The sequence below is a fragment of the Oncorhynchus masou genome, chromosome 19 (assembly GCF_036934945.1).
Source record: "Oncorhynchus masou masou isolate Uvic2021 chromosome 19, UVic_Omas_1.1, whole genome shotgun sequence".
NCBI classification, from domain to species: domain Eukaryota; kingdom Metazoa; phylum Chordata; class Actinopteri; order Salmoniformes; family Salmonidae; genus Oncorhynchus; species Oncorhynchus masou.
The window spans coordinates 12,080,010-12,099,378 of NC_088230.1; positions in this window are offsets into that span (position 1 = coordinate 12,080,010).

The following is a 19,369-nucleotide window of genomic DNA, read 5'->3' on the forward strand; positions in this document are numbered from 1 at the left end:
TGAGGTTGTCACCTGGAATGCATTTCAATTAACAGGTGTTCCTTTTTAAAAGTTAATTTATGGACTTTCTTTCCTTCTTAATGTGTTTGAGTTAATCAGTTGTGTTGTGACAAGGTAGGGTTTGTATACAGACGCCCTATTTGGTAAAAGATCAAGTCCATATTATGGCAAGAACAGCTCAAATGACCAAAGAGAAACGACAGTCCATCATTACCATTGTGCAGTCAGTCAATCCGGAAAATGTCAAGAACTTTGAATGTTTCTTCAAGTGCAGTCGTAAAAACTATTAAGGGCTATGATGAAACTGGCTCTCATGAGGGACCGCCACAGTAAACGAAGACCCAGAGTTACCTCTGATGCACAGGATAAGTTCATTAGAGTTACCATCCTCAGAAATTGCAGCCCAAATAAATGCTTCACAGAGTTCAAGTAACAGACACATCTCAGCATCAACTGTTCAGAGGAGACCACCATGTAAATGAGGCCTTCATGGTTGACTTTCTGCAAAGAAACCACTACTTAAGTACACCAATAATAAGAAGAGACGAGCTTGGGCCAAGAAACAGGCACAATGGACATTAGGCCACTGGAAATCTGTCCAAATTTTAGATTTTTGGTTTCAACCCTCATGTCTTTTTAGGTGATCGGATGATCTCCGCATGTGTGGTTTCCACCATGAAGCCTGGAGGAGGTGGTGTGATGGATTTATTTTGAATTCAAGGCACATTTAACCAGCATGGCTACCACAGCATGGCTACCACAGCATTCTGCCACCCCATCTGGTTTGCGCTTCGTGGGACTATCATTTGTTTTCAACAGGAAAAGGATGTGTAAGGGCTATTTTACCAAGAAGGAGAGTGATGGAGTGCTGAATCAGATGACCTGTCCTCCACAATCACCCGACCTCAACCCAATTGAGATGGTATGAGTTGGAACGCAGAGTGAAGGAAAAGCAGCCAACAAGTGCTCAGCATATGTGGGTACTCTTTCAAGACTGTTGGAAAAGCATTCCAGGTGAAGCTGGTTGAGAGAATGCCAAAGAGTGTGCAAAGCTGTCAAGGCAAAGGGTGGTTACTTTAAAGAATCTCAAATATAAAATATTTATAAACACTTTTTTGGTTACTTCATGATTCCATGTGCTATTTCATAGTTTTGATGTCTTCACTATTATTCTACAATATAGAAAATATTTTTTTTTTATTAAAAACTTGAATGAGTAGGTGTGTCCAAACTTTTGACTGGTACTGCATATATATAGGCTCAACACCAGTCTTGTTTGACAAATTTAAAGTAGGATCATTATTAACAGCTGAAGGCTGGATTCTGTCGACATACATGAGGCACTGTCAGACAAGATAGGAAAGGCCAGTGCACTGCAACCTCACCCACCTTGCAATCTGAGTGGAGGCAGTCAACATTTAGAAACTGTAAATGTAATTGTTTGAAACCTGAATGTTTATTGTCATTTTATGACGCATGTTTTACCATGTTCTGACAGAATGTTAAGGGGATTATTTCATAAACACTTCCTCATATGCCCTTAGAACTAGTAGCTTATTTATCTCATGTTCTAAACTTTCAGTTTTCAAATCAATGTAATTGGCTATTTTGGTTAATGGCCTTGGTGCCCTGGCAGATTGGGCACCTCTTGAAGGCCAAATGGCCTTGCCCCTTGAAATCACGACTTTCCAGCCCTGGTCCAGCTAGATACCAATTATTTATCTAGATATACTGTAAAGCTGCCAGAGTGAGTCACCCCCATGGACAATTCAGCCACCTAAAACCCCCATGCACCAGATGACAGAGAAGAATATAAATGCCATTTAGCAGACACTTTTATCCAAAGTGGGAATCAAACCCACAACTCTGGGAGTGTATACGCCATGTTATTTTACACAGTACTTCTTGTTCTCTCATGTCCAGTTTTTTACTTCCTACAACGTCTTAGTCATTTAGGATCTCTAATTATACGTCTTATTTTTGCAGACTTCTTATGTACACAGCACTGGCTGTGTATGGGAGCTCTGTTTACATATCCCTCCTTTAACTCCATCAGTGATCTACATGCCTCGTTCGACAGCAACAAGATAAAGTGCAGAGCTAGTGGGGAGATGAGTTTCGAGTGTACGAAGGAGAAAATCATTTTTTTTTTAATATAGCTATTCACACTTCTGACAACAATTCAGAGCCAATTTAGTCTGGGTTGACAACCACACTCACAAAGTGTGCGGTGCAGACACGAGCACACGCACATCCTCTCTCTTAGCCGAGAGCTATTCAGTGAACATCTCTTTCACCGAGTAAGAGGTGCCTCCAGGGCTTTCTAAATGCACAAGTTAACTCGAGGGGAGTTTAATTAAAACACTTGACGCTGTAACAGTCATTTAAAAGAGACGTTAGTTCAGTTAATTATTCTGTTAATTGGTCTGCGGTACCCAGTGTGGGTGCCTTCAGGTTTTTAACTGGCCGATTCTCCTCTCTCTACTTATGGCCAAATTTTTAAAACAATTGTAAATCTCACAGAGACTGGGCTGTTCTATAGGCAGCGCAGCGAAGGTGTGCCCTGCCTTGTGTCCTGAGGGTAGGCCATTGCTGCAGAAAGAGCATGTTGATGGTCATTCTCCTGGTTTCTGGAGTATTTGGGGCCTTAATCCATGCTTTAAGTATAGTATACAGGTATTGTGGCATTGAAGTGTAAGTCACTGGAAAAGTTTAACAAGTTACAGCAGCATGTTGACTTTCAGAATTCATGTCTTGTAAGCGGAGTTCATTTTGGCAGCCATTTTAGATTTAGTTCTATTCTTAGTCTTTTGACTAAAATAGCTTGTAGTCTTAATCACATTTTAGTAATTTAATCCTTAGGTTTAGTTATTATCAGTCGTCTAAACTCTGGACAATTTTAGTCTAGTTTTAGTCAATGAATTGTCTATTAAATAATTGATATTTAGGATAGCAGATAATTAACTGCAGCGTCCCAATCGGTAAATTGTCTTAGACACACAGTACTGCTCTATACAAAATAGACACTGTACATTACACATTAAAAATAATGCATACCCTTATTATCAAACACTGCTCATATAGCCACATACAGTTGATGTCGGAAGTTTACATACACCTTAGCCAAATACATTTCAACTCAATTTTTCACAGTTCCTGACATTTATTCCTAGTAAAAACTCCCTGTCTTAGGTCAGTTAGGATCACCACTTTATTTTAGGAATGTGAAATCTCAGAATAATAGTAGAGATAATGATTTATTTCAGCTTTCATCACATTCCCAGTGGGTCAGAATATTACATACACTCAGTTAGTATTTGGTAGCATTTCCTTTAAATTGTTTAACTTGGGGCAAACATTTCAGGTAGCATTCCACAATAAATTGGGTGAATTCTGACATAGCTGGTGTAACTGAGTCAGGTTTGTAGTTCTCCTTGCTCGCACACGCTTTTTCAGTGCTGCCCACAAATGTTCTATGTCATTGAGGTCAGGGCTTTCTGATGGCCACTCCAATAGCTTGACTTTGTTGTCCTTAAGCCATTTTGCCACAACTTTGGAAGTATGCTTGGGGTCATTGTCCATTTGGAAGACCCATTTGCGACCAAGCTTTAACTTCCTGACTGATGTCTTGAGATGTTGCTTCAATATATCCACGTAATATTCCATCCTCATGATGCCATCTATTTTGTGAAGTGCACCAGTCCCTCCTGCAGCAAAGCTGCCACCCCCATGCTTCACGGTTGGGATGGTGTTCTTTGGCTTGCAAGCCTCCCCCTTTTTCCTCCAAAAATAACAATGGTCATTATGGCCAGATCTAAAAATGGCCAGTGGACATTTCTCCAAAAAGTATGATCTTTGTCCCCACGTGGAGTTGAAAACCGCAGTCTGGCTTTTAATGGCGGTTTTGGAGCAGTGGCTTCCTCCTTGCTGAGTGGACTTTCATGTTATGTCGATATAGGACTCGTTTGACTGTGGATATAGATACTTTTGTACCTTTTTCCTCCAGCATCTTCACAAGGTCCTTTGCTGTTGTTCTGGGATTGATTTGCACTTTTCGCAACAAAGTACATTCATCTCTAGGAGACCGAGCACGTCTCCTTCCTGAGCGGTATGACGTCTGTGTGGTCCCATGGTGTTTATACGTGCTTACTATTGTTTGTACAGATGAACGTGGTACCTTCAGGCATTTGGAAATTGCCCCCAAGGATGAACCAGACTTGTGGAGTCTACTATTTTTTTCGGAGGACTTGGCAGATTTCTTTTTATTTCCCCATGATGTCAAGCAAAGAGGCACTGAGTTTGAAGGTAGGCCTTGAAATACATCCACAGGTACACATCCAATTGACTCAAATGATGTCAATTAGCCTATCAGAAGCTTCTAAAGCCATGACATCATTTTCTGGAATTTTCCAAGCTGTTTAAAGGCACAGTCAACTTAGTGTATGTGAACTTCTGACCCACTGGAATTGTGATGAAGTGAAATAATCTGTGTATAATGACCCTATAGAGTCTGCCTGTGGGGAGGATGGACCCTATAGAGTCTGCCTGTGGGGAGGATGGACCCTATAGAGTCTGTCTGTGGGGAGGATGGACCCTATAGAGTCTGCCTGTGGGGAGGATGGACCGTATAGAGTCTGCCTGTGGGGAGGATGGACCCTATAGAGTCTGCCTGTGGGAAGGATGGACCCTATAGAGTCTGCCTGTGGGGAGGATGGACCCTATAGCATCTGCCTGAGGGGAGGAGCTGATATTCAGAGTGAAGTGCATGGGAGGGATCTGGAATAATTTTCTGTGCTTGTCTGGTAACAGTCTGTTCAAACAATAGTCTGCAGGGAGGGATGTTGCCTCACACCCATGACGTTCATTGCAGTTTGTATCAGGCAGGCAATTTGAGATGTCAGTTGGACTGATGAATTGCCAATCCATACTGTGATGCCATATCTCAAGATACTCTCTACGACCACGTGGTAGAACAGAAGCATTATTTTCTGGTACAATTCCAAAAACCCAGAGTCTACATAGGAAATAGAGGCATTGGTTGGACTCTGCAGCAGACACACTCCAGTTGGACCTTCCAGCTTAGCACATTGTACATATGTACACCCAGGTACTTATCCGAACTAACCTGTGCTATGTTGGCATTGTGGACAACCACAGGCATGTGGTCGCCGACAGATTTGGGGTCAAACACCATCTCCTCTATTTTCTTTACATTGAGGATGAGAGAGTGCTCATCATATCACTTAACACATCGCTGACCTTTGAATCTCTGACTTGTACACAGTAGTATCTGCATCTTTATACAATAGACCAAGAATGACAGTATCATCAGAAAACTTGACAATATAGTTATCAGGATTACTGCTAGTGCACTCATAAGGGTACTGTTAACTCTAACCGGTCGAGTATGGCTCGTCGGGAATAAGTGGTACCATCTAATGGGGTAGCGGTTAACACCATCTGATTTAACTGGCTGAGTAGGACAAGTGGTTTTATTGTGCTAACTGAAATCAATAAATAACTGTCCAGCATAGGCCATGGGGTTTTCCAGATGCTGAACAATGAGATGCACTGTGGTGTTGATTGCATCATCCGTCCCACGACTTTTCCCTTGATAAGGATCTAACACACCATGATCTTTTCGAAACCCTTAATTGCGATGGGGGTCAGAGCAACAGGTGTGTAGTCATCATTTTCTTTTGGACAAGGCTTTTTGGGGACTGGAGTGCTAATGGCCTTTTTTCCACAAAGATGTGGACAATATGGGAGTCTACAGACCTAGGAAAGACAGGCATCAAGCAGGAGTAAGTTCCTCGAAGCAAAGAAGAGTTGCCTTATTCATACAGGTGAGCTTGAAGACTAGTGACAGCCACAGGGTTATCTCCGACCTAAGAACAATGTCATCGATAACAATGGAGTCAGTCATTATCACACTCAACAGAGAAGTCATGTACATCAAATCGTTCATAGAAAACACTAAATTAATTGGCATTGGTCAATTCATCTGGTGTGCGCAAGGATTCTTTAGGCAAAAGGTTCATAACGGTTATTGTTCTCATCAACTTTCATTGTTTTTTTTAAATTCACTGTAAGGAACTCTTTTGTTTTCATTGATTCCTTGTGGTCTTTCCTTGTCTCCCTGAGCTTTTGGTTGAGCTCCTTTTGCACACATTTCAGAGGTTGTTGATCCTTGTTTTTGAAGGCTTGCCTCTTGTTTGCCTCTTGACCCAGTCCGTTAGCTCCTTTGTGATGTATGGTTTGTTGTTTGGGTATGCCTTTAATGTCATTTGGGGTATGACAGAGTCAACACAGAAATTGATGTAGTCTGTGGCAGCCTGTGTTGACTTGCGCATGTCTAACTCGTGAAAAATATCCCAATCTGTGCACAAAAAAACCATCCCTGAAGTGATTATCTGCTGTCTGATTTCACAAAGGGTTTTTAGCTCTTGAGAGCTGTACTGTAGGTGGGAGTGAGCTGGACGGTGTTGTGATTGGAGTTAGACAGGTGGTTTAGCTCTAGCTGAGCATATATTTTTAACATTTCCAAAACATTTCTGACCCATTTCACGAAGCAAGCCATGTGTCGCAAGTCACTACTTCACCGGAGAGGCATTTGAATGTAATCTTTTTTTAATCAAAATGTATTTTATGGGCAGAAATACCTTCTGGAACATGTGAACTTTCATGTGCCTTAATAACAAAACGTATATGCCATCTGTAAATAAGAATTAAACTGTTACATTATGAGCCTTGTTGGTTTAGCCATGGAAAAAGACAGGCACCTTCCCGCTAGCCCTGATTGGCTGAGATAATGAATGGGCTGGACATGCCAAGAGATGAGTTCGAACTGGTCTGCCATGTATCATGCTTCTGTCTATAATGTGAGCTGTTCAGTATGTGTCGATAATCCTTGCTACTGCGGCTTTTTAAAAGTACAGCATATAACATTAGCCATAGAGAACTGCAAAAGTGTTGATACTGCTCTCAACAACATTGCTGCCCTGAATTTAGCAGGCGCTATGGACAAAGTGTGAAAAAGTTGTGATCGACTACTTTCCGCACACAGTCAGAGTGAACCGGAGTGACTTGAAACAACGCGGGCCAAACAAGCTCTACAGTCTACAGACAAAACAGAGTTAAAGGGGTTCCAGTCTGCTGTGAAGCGTTCATCCACGCACACAGGGAAGAGCCTAGCTACATTTTCAGATATTATACAGTCGTTTTCATTGCAAGTTAAAGCATACTTTAACTACTGTAGCTAGCAAACGTTAGCTTGCTGGCTCGCTAGCTAACGATGCGTGTATGATCTGTGTAGCAATATTATTTGTATCTCAGAAAGCCATATGCATTGCTAGTTATAGCCTAATGTTAGCTAACTAAGATTGAATCTCCTTGGTTAGCTTTAGCTACCTGCGGATTCATACTACAGCATCATGCAAAATTGGGATTACAAGTTTATCAACTTTCAAAGCAGAATTACTTTCCCATTGTGTTGCTCTGAGTCTCTACAATATAAAAAGCACAATTGGAAATGTTGCTACATAAGACACAAAAAGAGGTGGTCGACCCTTTGTCAAGAATTATGTTATTTTTAGTGTCACATTTAACAGACTGTTCATACCCAGGTAGCGACTTTGTCAGTTTGCAATGATACACAAAAAGTTTCCAAAATAAAAATAGGGGCTTTTGGGGTGCGTTGTAGTTGTTGGTTGACATAGTCAGCTACTTTGGCAGTGGCCCTCGCAGCCGTGGAACTAGGGGGTATATAGAAGAATGTTCCTGAATTCCAGGGGTAGGTAAAACCGCCTTAGACTCAAACAAAGCTGTTGAACGTCTGGATTGTATATTGTTTACACCATTTGTTGTTGACGCACACACAGATACTGCCTCCTCTGCTCTTCCTTGACGCATCACTCCTATCCAAGCGAACATGAGTTAAACCCCTCTATTTCAATAGGAGAATCGGTTGATGTCTCGATGTAACCAAGTCTCAGTAAATGGCATGATGCAGGACTCACATTATTCGTAGCATGCTCTGGTTTCCAGTCGGAGTTCATCCATTTTATTTTTCAGAAAACACGAGGTGCACAGGATCATAGATGGTAGAGATGGTCTACTGCTCCTTCGCCGGAGCCACTGTCTGATTCCCTCACTTCCATGCGCACATTGAGCCTTGTCCAGCAAGGCCTCTTATACCTTAGCTGGCAACATTGCTATTGTGGCAGAAATAGCTATGATTAACCATAGGCTACTACAAAGCCTTGTCTGTAGGTTAAACCATTTACAGCTCAGATTTTCTTCCCATCATAATCGTCAGAGGCGGTAAGTAACCGTGATTCCATTGAAAAGGGGAGAAGCTGAGTTTTCTAACAATGCCAGACGTATTGCTGTAGCCTACTTGTAATATTCAGCAAATAGGAAAAAGTAACTCTTCTTACATTTGCAGACTGCAAGGAGAGTAAAGCGCATATGGCAAAATAGAGTTTGGGATGTTATCAAAGCAAAAATTGCCAACAGGTTTGGTTACAATTTAGAAGTGCCCTGAGGGTGCATCAGTGCAAAAGGAGATGTGTGTGTTGCAAAGGCAGGCAGGGCCAAGCTCAGGCAACTGTGCACCTGAAAAACGATAATTCTGCCAATGACAGGATTGCATTACAATTTGTAATAGTTATCTGGCTTTTTTCAGAACATCTCATCTAGTTCTTGTCATAGTTTTAGTCAGGGAAAATAGGTTGTTGGTTATTTGTAACTCTTGGGATTGATGTGAAAATGCTTTACACTTTTGCCGGACCATCACAGGTATCAGATGATGAGTGAGGGGTTTGGGAGATAAACACACAGAGAGTATATTTTTCACAGGGGATCATTCAATGTGATCAATGAAATCAAATGTTATTGGTCACATACATATGGTTAGCAGATGTTAATGCGAGTGTAGCGAAATGCTTGTGCTTCTAGTTCCGACAGTGCAGTAATAACCAACAAGTAATCTAACAGTTCCAAAACTATGGAATCAATCACTTTCTGACTGCACCCACTTTGATTTGAATCAAACCTTCCATACAAGTTAGCCCATGGTAAAAGTGGTCAGAAAGTTACCTTTTGGTAAACATTCAGGAGATAGAGGTGCTCAGATGTACCCATTTTGCATACCCCACGTCCTTGTCTTCATTACTCATTAAGATGAACGGTTGAATTTGATCTAATTTGAAAGCTTACAAACAGGGTTTTCAAACCGTTTATGACTCATAAAAAGAATACGTTTTTCACAACACAAATTATATTTTTTAAGCTTGTCAATTATCTAAAAACGCAACTCTGATTTTTGTCATATTCATATATGTTGTAGCTTAGACCCCATTTTGCATCATCTGAGGTGTTTGTGTTTTGCCTGCCATCGGTTGAGACACAGCACACTCTTCTTGAATACAGGGTGTATGTCATGTTTTGGCTGATAAATGTACTAACGTGAATAAAGTAGACATCTCAACTTTCATATGGTACCGCAAAGATGGTTGGAGGTGCGTCCGGTTTAGCATGTGAATGGAGAAGAAGCTCGTGGACATGGCTCCTACGCATGACTTAATTTTGCCACATTTTTACTTTGCATTCCACTTTCTTACATATCAGATTTGATTGATGAGTTCGTAAGTTACCTTTATGATTCAAATGTCACACGATCGGAGGAACAGAAGACCTGTAACTAACATTTGAACCTCGATGGGAAATGTGAATGGCAATGGCTTCGACTCCAGTCCAACAGTTACGGAGTCTCATGCGGTCACACTCCCCACCGATCTTCAGAACCTCCGTACGATTCTGGTCTCTGAAATTACAGCTACCATTGCCACTCAGCTCAAACGGCCATCGATGCTGCTCTGGCTCCCTTCTCCGCCTTCCTGGTTGGTGTCCGAGCTGCTGCGGATGAACAAGGCTGCAGACTTGACTGCTTTGAACATGACCTGTGTGACTGCAGTGACTGCCTAGTAGCCCTTGAGAAAATAGTCGCCCGTCTGAGCACCAAAAACCAAAAGCTGATTGACAAGACTGATGACCTGGAATCTCGTTCTCGCCGTTGCAATCTTCGGTTTGTTGGTCTACCAGAGAAACTCGAAGGACGACAACTCCAAGCCTACAGTGTTTATCGTCCGTTTTCACAACTACCGTGACATTGAGTGCATCCCCTAGAGGTGGGGCAGAGATGTTTTTTCATCTAGATAGTTACTGAAGGGCTTGTCACCACTTTAATACGCCCCAATGATCATTCATTCGTACATGTACAAACACTCGGCCCCTTTTTTGTTTTGTAACAGGGTAACATACCGCAGGACACTTATTTGGACTTCCTTAAGACACGTAGTACGTGGTGCACTGATTGAATACTCCCTGAGTCAGGACAATTCCGTTTTACTGTTATCTGGTTTTCTGTCTTTGTTTTGGTTATCTTTTGACATACTTTACCATTTTGTGAATGCCTTTTCAAATCTATTTCACTACTTGTGCTATGGAGCCTCTCCTCGTTTGGATAGGAAGCTTTTCTGTTTATATGCTCCGAAGCTGTACAAACGTCAACCTGCTGTGTCCATTAGCTGGGGAAGGAGACTTTGGTTTGGGTGGGTGGGAGGGGGGGAGGTCCTATTTTACATTTGACATTTATTTTGAATATTCGCTTTTTTCATAATTTTTCTCTGTTATCTTTGCAAATGCATGGTCTGTTTTCACACCTTTTCCCTTCAGTATTTTAGATGGCTAACAACTCTAATAATAGTAATATTGGAATAGGTAGGCGTAATCCTGTAAAGCTTTTATCTTAGAATACTAAAACAATTAATAATCCTGTCAAGAGGTCTAGGATCTTCTCCCATTTGAAAAAGCTAAAAGCAGATGTGGTATTTTTACAAGAGACCTATTTACGCATCAAAGGTCACTCAGCTTCAGTCAGGTTTTCCATTCAGACTTTAACTCCAAAGCCAGAGGGGTTGCAATTTTGGTTAGTAAAATAATGCATTTCTCTACTACTAATGTTATTTCAGACAGTAATGGGAGATATTTGATCACAACTGGCACGATTTGGCACACACCTGTAGTATTGGTCAATGTATATGCTCTCAATTTTGATGATGTTTAATTTGCCAATGGGTTTGCTGGGGAAAATCCATTCTCTGAATACGCATCTTTTGATATTTGGCGGGGATCTGAATTGTGTTATTAGCCCGGCTTTAGACCGCTACAACCCCAGAACTATGTCTCCCTCTGCTATGTCAAAGTCCTTCTCAGGTTTTATGGTTTAGAATGGGTGTACAGATCACTGGAGATTTCAGAATCCCTAGGCAAGAGAGTATTCTAAAGAGAGTATTCTAAAGAGAGTATTCTAAAGAGAGTATTCTAAAGAGAGTATTCTGATTATTCTAAAGCGAGTATTCTAAAGCGAGTATTCTAAACCGAGAATTCTAAAGCGAGTATTCTAAAGAGAGTATTCTAAAGAGAGTATTCCAAAGAGAGTATACTAAAAAGAGTATTCTAAAGCCCCCTTGACACCAATATGCCCTGACGCTGTCTCCAGAGCTGTATAAGCAACGCTTGAACTTACAATCTGAATTCAATCTCTTGTCCACTGCAGATGCAGAATGGTTACTATTGCATTCACGTGGTACCTGCTATGAACATGGCGACAGGGCAAGTCGTCTGCTCACAAACCAATTAAAACCCAGTGCTGCTACCAGTGTGATTCCCCTAGTTAAAGATTCCTTTCATAGCTTGATTTCTGATCCTACAGGGATCAATGACACCTCCAAATCTTTCTATTTCTCCCTGTATACGTCTGAATTTCCATCAGATACTGCCTATATGACTACATTTTGGGGTGAACTGGAGACTCCCACAGCTGAGACTGAAACTGCTGATTACCTTGATTCTCCTCTCAGCCTTGAAGAAGTTATTCAGTCTATCAAGTCAATGTAGAACAGCAAAGCTCCAGGGTCTGATGGGTTTTCCGTCTACTTCTCAATGGTTCAACGATGTAATGTTTTTCCTAAAGCTTGAAAAAATGAGGTATTCTCTTAGGGCTTCCTGTGATACATATGTTAGAAAATGGCAACCATATGTATCATACTTTAATGGCTTGCAGAGGCTCCCCTCTGGTGAGATGCTTTAAGGTTTCCCAGTAGGTGTTCCCAGTAGTCCTTACATAATAGGTACAGTCATCAATATGAAGCTATCCAGTCCAAGCAAGTTTGTCTAAGGTCTACTGATAGTTTATATCCATATTTATTTATGTTTTTGTTGCTCCACTACTACTCCACTACTCATCTATCTTGAATCTGTATTGAGTTGTTTGTATGTGAGACATTTTGTGTTGTTCCTGTATTCTTGTTTGTTTGTTTATTTGTTGAGATATCTCTGTAGAATTTTTTGTTTTCTAGGACCGGACTGGGGGGTGGGGGTATGGGGTAATTGGAGTGGGTGGTTGGGAGGGGGTTGGGGTGAGTGGTTGTGAGGGAAATCGAGGTGGTGGGACTGAGTTAGGGCGGAGAGGTAGGCATGGACTGGGGGGGTTGGGGGGGATGTGTTGTGGGGAGGGTGGGAGAGAGGGTGGTTGAGAGATAGTAAAATATTTGTACTTACATTGGTGTATATATTGCAAAACTTGAATAAAAATATATATAACAAAATAGAAAGATGGTTGGAGGTCCCCACAGCTGTCACATGTGCCCCCTCTCCGTCTCTGGCCTCTAGGGCACCAGGCTGCTTGTTATGGCGCACACCTGTCACCATCGTTACGCGCACCTGGACTCTATCACTTCCCTGATTACCTTCCCTATTGTCACGACTTCCGCCGAAGTTGGTGCCTCTCCTTGTTCGGGCGGCGTTCGGCGGTCGACGTCACCGGCTTTCTAGCCTCCACCGATCTACATTTCTTTTTCCTTTTGTTTTGTCTGTATTGTACACACCTGGTTCCCATTACGTTTGAATTATTTCCCTATTTAACCCTCTGGAGCCATTATGGTTTTGTACATGTTTATTGTTGTCAGTTGTCTCGTTTATGTGATTCTGGATTTTTGTTCTCCTTGTTGGAAGATTATTTTTGAATAAAATGACTATTATTACTCATCTCTGTGTCCTGCGCCTGACTCCGCCTTACCCACATCACCTAGACTCTGACACCTATATATGTCCCTAACTTGGTTCCTTCCCCAGGCGTCATTGTGCCTGTTTCAGTTTCCTGTCTGTGTGCTGTTAGTGTTTCCTGTTTTGGATTATGTTCATTTCATTAAAACACTCACTCCCTGAACTTGCTTCCCGACTCTCAGCGCATATCGTTACAACATCAGAGAATGTTGAGTGAGAATGTCCATTGTTATATATTAAAATGTAAAAATACCATAGTAAACCTATTGAAATATAGATAATATAATATATATTCCCATTCAAGTTGACATTCTCTCCCCTCTCTCCCTCTCTCTCTCTCTCACCTGCTGTCTCGACTTCTGAATGCTCAGCTATGAAAGCTGACATTTACTCCTGAGGTGCTGACCTGTTGCACCTGTGTGATTATTATTTTACCCCGCTGGTCATCTATGAACGTTTAAACATCTCGAAGAACGATCTAGCCTTAATGGCCTTGTACTCTTATAATCTCCACAGGCACAGCCAGAAGAGGACTAGCCATCCCTCAGAGCCTGGTTCCTCACTAGGTTCCTGCCATTCTGGGGAGTTTTTCCTAGCCACTGTGCTTCAACATGTACATCTGCATGGCTTGTTCTTTGAGATTTTAGGCTGGGTTTCTGTATAAGCACTTTGTGACATTTTCTGATGTAAAAAGGGCTTTATAAATATATTTGATTGAAATTTGATTGATTCAGGTCCAAAGAGTAACTTTCTGACCACTTCCCACATGGGCAAATATATCTGAAAGGTTTTGTTCATATCAAAAGGGGTGCAGTTAGAAAGTGATTGAAATCATATGGAACGACCCCAGGGCAAATGGATTGGGTGTTGTCGGTGTTCTTTGAAACTGAGCTTGTGTGGGGTCACCCTAATTGTCCACGGATTGCACAACCAGAAGATGAACTCCAAAATGTATTACCGTCTCTTAATGCTCTTATTCCTCTTCATCTCCTTCTCCAGTCTTTAAAATGTGTTTCCCAACTTAGGTTATTCCTTAACCCCCCCCGCTTCTGCCTTGGCAGCATCTGGCCAAATTGAGCCTGTGTAAGGTACATCACCACTTAGTGAAGCAAAAGGAATTTTGTTTGGCACACACAACAAAGTGATTCTCGTTTGCAGATCAGATAAATCAATGACTTATTTGAGCTCTGAAGCAGTAAAGGAGATGAGAGACAAATGTGCAACAGGCTTTTCCAAATGTTCCAGGAAGAAAGAGAATAGTAAAATAGATCTGGGCTGCTGATGGCTCTTAAAAGTATTTGATTGGATCGCCTGTTAAAAATGTTCTGATAGATTTAGTGATAGTTGCGGTCGTAGAGACAAGTGTGATGTTCTTGTTTTCAGAAACAGCATTGTGCTGTCACAGAGTGTATGTGCTTGTGGTCATAGGAACAGAGCAGTGTGATGTCACAGATTTCATGTTATTGCTGTCAGAAACAGCATTGTGATGTCACAAAGTTTATGTACTTGCGGTCATAGAAAACGAGAATTGTGATGTCAGAGTTTATGTGCTTGCGGTCATAGAAACAGGGCATGGTGATGTCACAGAGTTCATGTGCTTGTAGTCATAGCAACAGTCCGTTGTGATGTCACAGAGTTCATGTGCTTGCAGTCATAGACTGAACGTTGTGATGTCACATAATTCAAGTGATTACAGTCATGGTTCAGCAACTACTTCTCTGATAGAGTTCAGTGTGTCAAATCGGAGGGACCTCTATGGGGGTGCCACAGGGTTCAATTCTTGGTCCGACTCTCTTCTCTGTATACATCAATGATGTCGCTCTTGCTGCTGGTGAGTCTCTGATCCACCTCTATGCACACGACACCATTCTGTATAATTCTGGCCCTTCTTAGGACACTGTGTTAACAACCCTCCAGAAGAGCTTCAATGCCATACAACTCTCCTTCCGTGACCTCCAACTACTCTTAAATGCTAGTAAAACGAAATGCATGCTCTTCAACCGATTACTGCCTACACCTGCCTGTCCGTCCAGCATCACTACTCTGGAAGGTTCTGACCTAGAATATGTGGACAACAACAAAGAAACCTAGGTGTATGGTTAGACTGTAAACTCTCCTTCCAGACTCACATCAAACATCTCCAATCCAAAGTTAAATCAAGAATTGGCTTCCTATTTTGCAACAAAGCATCCTTCACTCATGCTGTCAAACAAACCCTCATAAAACTGACCATTCTACCGATCCTCGACTTCAGCAATGTCATTTAGAAAATAGCCTCCAATACCCTACTCAATAAATTGGATGCAGTCTATCACAGTGCCATCCGTTTTGTCACCAAAGTACCATATACTGCCCATCACTGCGACCTGTACTCTCTCGTTGGCTGGCCCTCGCTTCATACTCGTCGCCAAACCCACTGGCTCCAGGTCATCTACAAGACCCTACTAGGTAAAGTTCCCCTTTATCTCAGCTCACTGGTCACCATAGCAGCACCCACCTGTAGCAAGCGCTCCAGCAGGTATATCTCTCTGGTCACCCCCAAAACCAAATTCTTCTTTGGCCGCCTCTCCTTCCAGTTCTCTGCTGCCAATGACTGGAACGAATTACAAAAATCTCTAAAACTGGAAACACTTATCTCCCTCACTAGCTTTAAGCACCAGCTGTCAGAGCAGCTCACAGACTACTGAATCGGGACATAGCCCATCTATAATTTAGCCCAAACAACTAACTCTTCCCCTACTGTATTTATTTATTTATTTTACTCCTTTGCACCCCATTATTTCTATTTCTACTTTGCACATTCTTCCACTGCAAATCTACCATTCCAGTGTTTCACTTGCTATATTGTATTTACTTTGCCACCATGGCCTTTTTTTGTTGCCTTTACCTCCCTTATCTCACCTAATTTGCTCACATCGTATATAGACTTATTTTTCTACTGTATTATTGACTGTATGTTTGTTTTACTCCATGTGTAGCTCTGTGTTGTTGTATGTGTTGAACTGCTTTGCTTTATCTTGGCCAGGTCGCAATTGTAAATGAGAGCTTGTTCTCAACTTGCCTACCTGGTTAAATAAAGGTGAAATAAAATAAAAATAAATCAAATAAGCAGAACAGTGTGATGTCACAGAGTTAATGCTTATAAAGCTGTGGTTGCGGCTGTAGAAACAGATCGTTGTGATGTCACAGAGTCAATAATGATGTAGATTCAGAAGGAGGGCTCTGTAATTTTACGATGGTGATAATGATTTCACTGTTATTTATGGGCTCATGAAGGACATATTGTGTCCTTCCGGTTCCAATTATGATGTCACATTCAGTGATGTCACATATACTGTAGATATCTTTATAACCATTGTGGTGAGTACAAGTATATTTTCACCTAATGTGACTACAGTGAAACCATGGAGTTTCCATGTTAACCCAATAGCTCTTACTATTATATGTCTGGCGTTTAAAGGTGTCCCTCCTCTCTCTTCTCCCCCTGTCCCTCCTCCCGGGGTTCCACCTTCCTGTGGTGATGACCATTAGTGTGTGGCTGCAGCCTGCAGGAGATAACAGGTGATTTAGTGGCCCTGCATCCCACCACAGCCAGAGAGAAATGGCTGCCCCCTGTTTATCTTCCCCGCTCCGCCATTCTCCACACACTTTTACATTAGGCTGCCCCATTCAAAGCCATCTGTCTTCCCAGTCAGAGTTTGATAAAGAGACGAGGAAGGGAGGAAGGAGAGAAAGTGGGGAGGCTGTGAAGGCACACAACTCAACTCTCCCTGCATACTTATATTATACACTGTCTGCTACTAGGAGTTCAGTAGGTACCAAATAGAGGAAAAAGGTCCGGAATGGTTTTGCTACAATGTGCCCTTATGAACATGGCCCAGGACAGGACATAGCTGGAAGGTTTGTATTGAACAATATATATATATATATTGATTTAAAAAAAATCTAAAATAATTAAATTGCACTACAGTCATTGATAATGATTTACATAATAAACGTTTCTCGTATTAATTCTACGCCATTCATCACTCAATGGTAGCACAATGGGTTTAGATAATAATAATAATAATAATAATACAGTTAGGTTGGAGTCATTAAAACTCGTTTTTCAACCACTCCACAAATGTCTTGTTAACAAACTATAGTTTTGGCAAGTCGGTTAGGACATCTACTTTGTGCATGACACAAGTCATTCTTTCCAACAATTGATTACCTGAAACGTTTGACCCAAGCTAAACAATTTAAAGGCAATGCTACCAAATACTAGTTGAGTGTATGTAAACGTCTGACCCACTGGGAATGTGATGAAAGAAATAAGAGCTGAAGTAAATAATTCTCTCTGCTATTATTCTGACATTTCACATTCTTAAAATAAAGCGCTAGGAAAGGGAATTTTTACTAGGATTAAATGTCAGGAATTGTGAAAACTGAGTTTAAATGTATTTGGCTTAAGTGTATGTAAACCTCCGACTTCAACTGTATATCTTGTATAGTCCTTTTCATTAATTATTAAAGAAAATAATCTCAAAACGCATAAAACGCAAACAAATAACAAATTGAAATTGATATAAGGAAGTTGGTAATATCTCTATTTGGCTTCGGATGATGGAAAGGCCGAGAGTTGAGGTCTTAAAAAAAAGGTGCCCTCTAGAACCTAAAAGGGTTCTTTGGCTGTCCCCATATGAGAACAACTTGATGTACCCTTTTTGGTTCCAGGTAGAACCCGTTTGGTTCATCTCCACAGATGGTTCTACATGAATCCGAAAAGAGTTCAATTTAGATCCAAAGAGGGTTCTGCTATGGGGACAGCTGAAGAACCCTTCTTTGAACCCTTTTTTTCTATGAGTGTAGTTTGGATTGGAAATGCATTGTAGCTTCAGTGAAGGTGGTATTGATGGTGCAATCAGGAAGAAACAAAGACAGTCTGACAAACATTGGTTAAGAACAGTCCCCGAGCCTCCTTTGCCATCTCTGGACAAAGCATGCAGTCCTTGTTGTAGATATTCCTGACAGATTAAACAAAAAGGCCAAGGCTGCATTATTTAAATCCAGACAGCCAACAAGCTAGCTACAGGCCAAAAATATAGACTTTTTATCCCAAATCTGCAAATCTGAGAATCATGGCCACAAGATGTAAGTGCAGCAAAACCCACAACTAAAGAAAAGAAAATGCACTAAAAACACATCATTGAAAATGAAATATGTACAATATATACAGAGCTCTCTGCCTAGGCAATCTCATGGCACCATGACAACCTTGACGATGCGACCATTCCACAAAAGAACAACATGTAATTTCTCCTGAAGTCTTGTTTTCTTTCTACATGGCGAATTCCACGGGTGGTGGTAATAGCGGAGAGTGATTAAGATCGCAGCATGGCTTCCAGAGATTCCACCGCCACGCTGGTCCTCACCACACCACCGTGTCTATACGATGTCGTGATTACATCTTAATTCCTGAGCAACTGCGTGAACCTCCAGCAGGCATGAAAAGAGGATTCATTCTGCCTGGCTGATTGCGTGTTGCCATTTTGCCACTATTCTATAAGTTACATCACGCCAGGCAAGCTCAATCAAGCTTAACTAAAATGTAAACAATTATTTTGAATACTATTTGAACCCAGGTCTGATTGCAGATGCATATGAAACGAAACAGGACATATCAAATCTACAGTCAGAACTCAAGAAGCCTGATAAAAGCACTTGTATCTTAGCCTAACAGATTGCTAGCTGACAGGCTCCCTAGGAAGAAAAAGAAAGAGCGTGAAATTGTGATGTGGTGCAGTTTTTAAGTGGTTGTTCTGTAATGGCCGAACCAACGTGCCGATTTGTGATTTCTCTTTGGTGGTGGCGTGTCAGAGTGAGAGTGGAGCATTTTCAAGTCTTTTGTTTGGTCCCTGGTCTGTAATTAGGATGTCATTGTGTGACAGGAGAATAGGGCCGTGATGAGCTGGTGGCCTGCTAGAGGGACAGCAAGGTGTCTGGTGTCTAGACGCACGCTGGGGGAGAAAAAGGGGACTCCTCTCCTCCTCTGACACAGGTCTGTGGTCTAGCTGCGGTCTTCTCTCTCCTTCTCTCTCACTGTGTCGCTTCTCTCGCTCACACACCTTTCTCCCCTTCTCTCCTCTCGCTCTCTAATCCCATATCCCCCCTCTACCTCTCTGTCTTCCTCCCTGGCCTCTGTCCCTTTGATTCTGATGACCAAGCACAAGTGAAGTGTGCCTGTGTAATTAACTGTGTT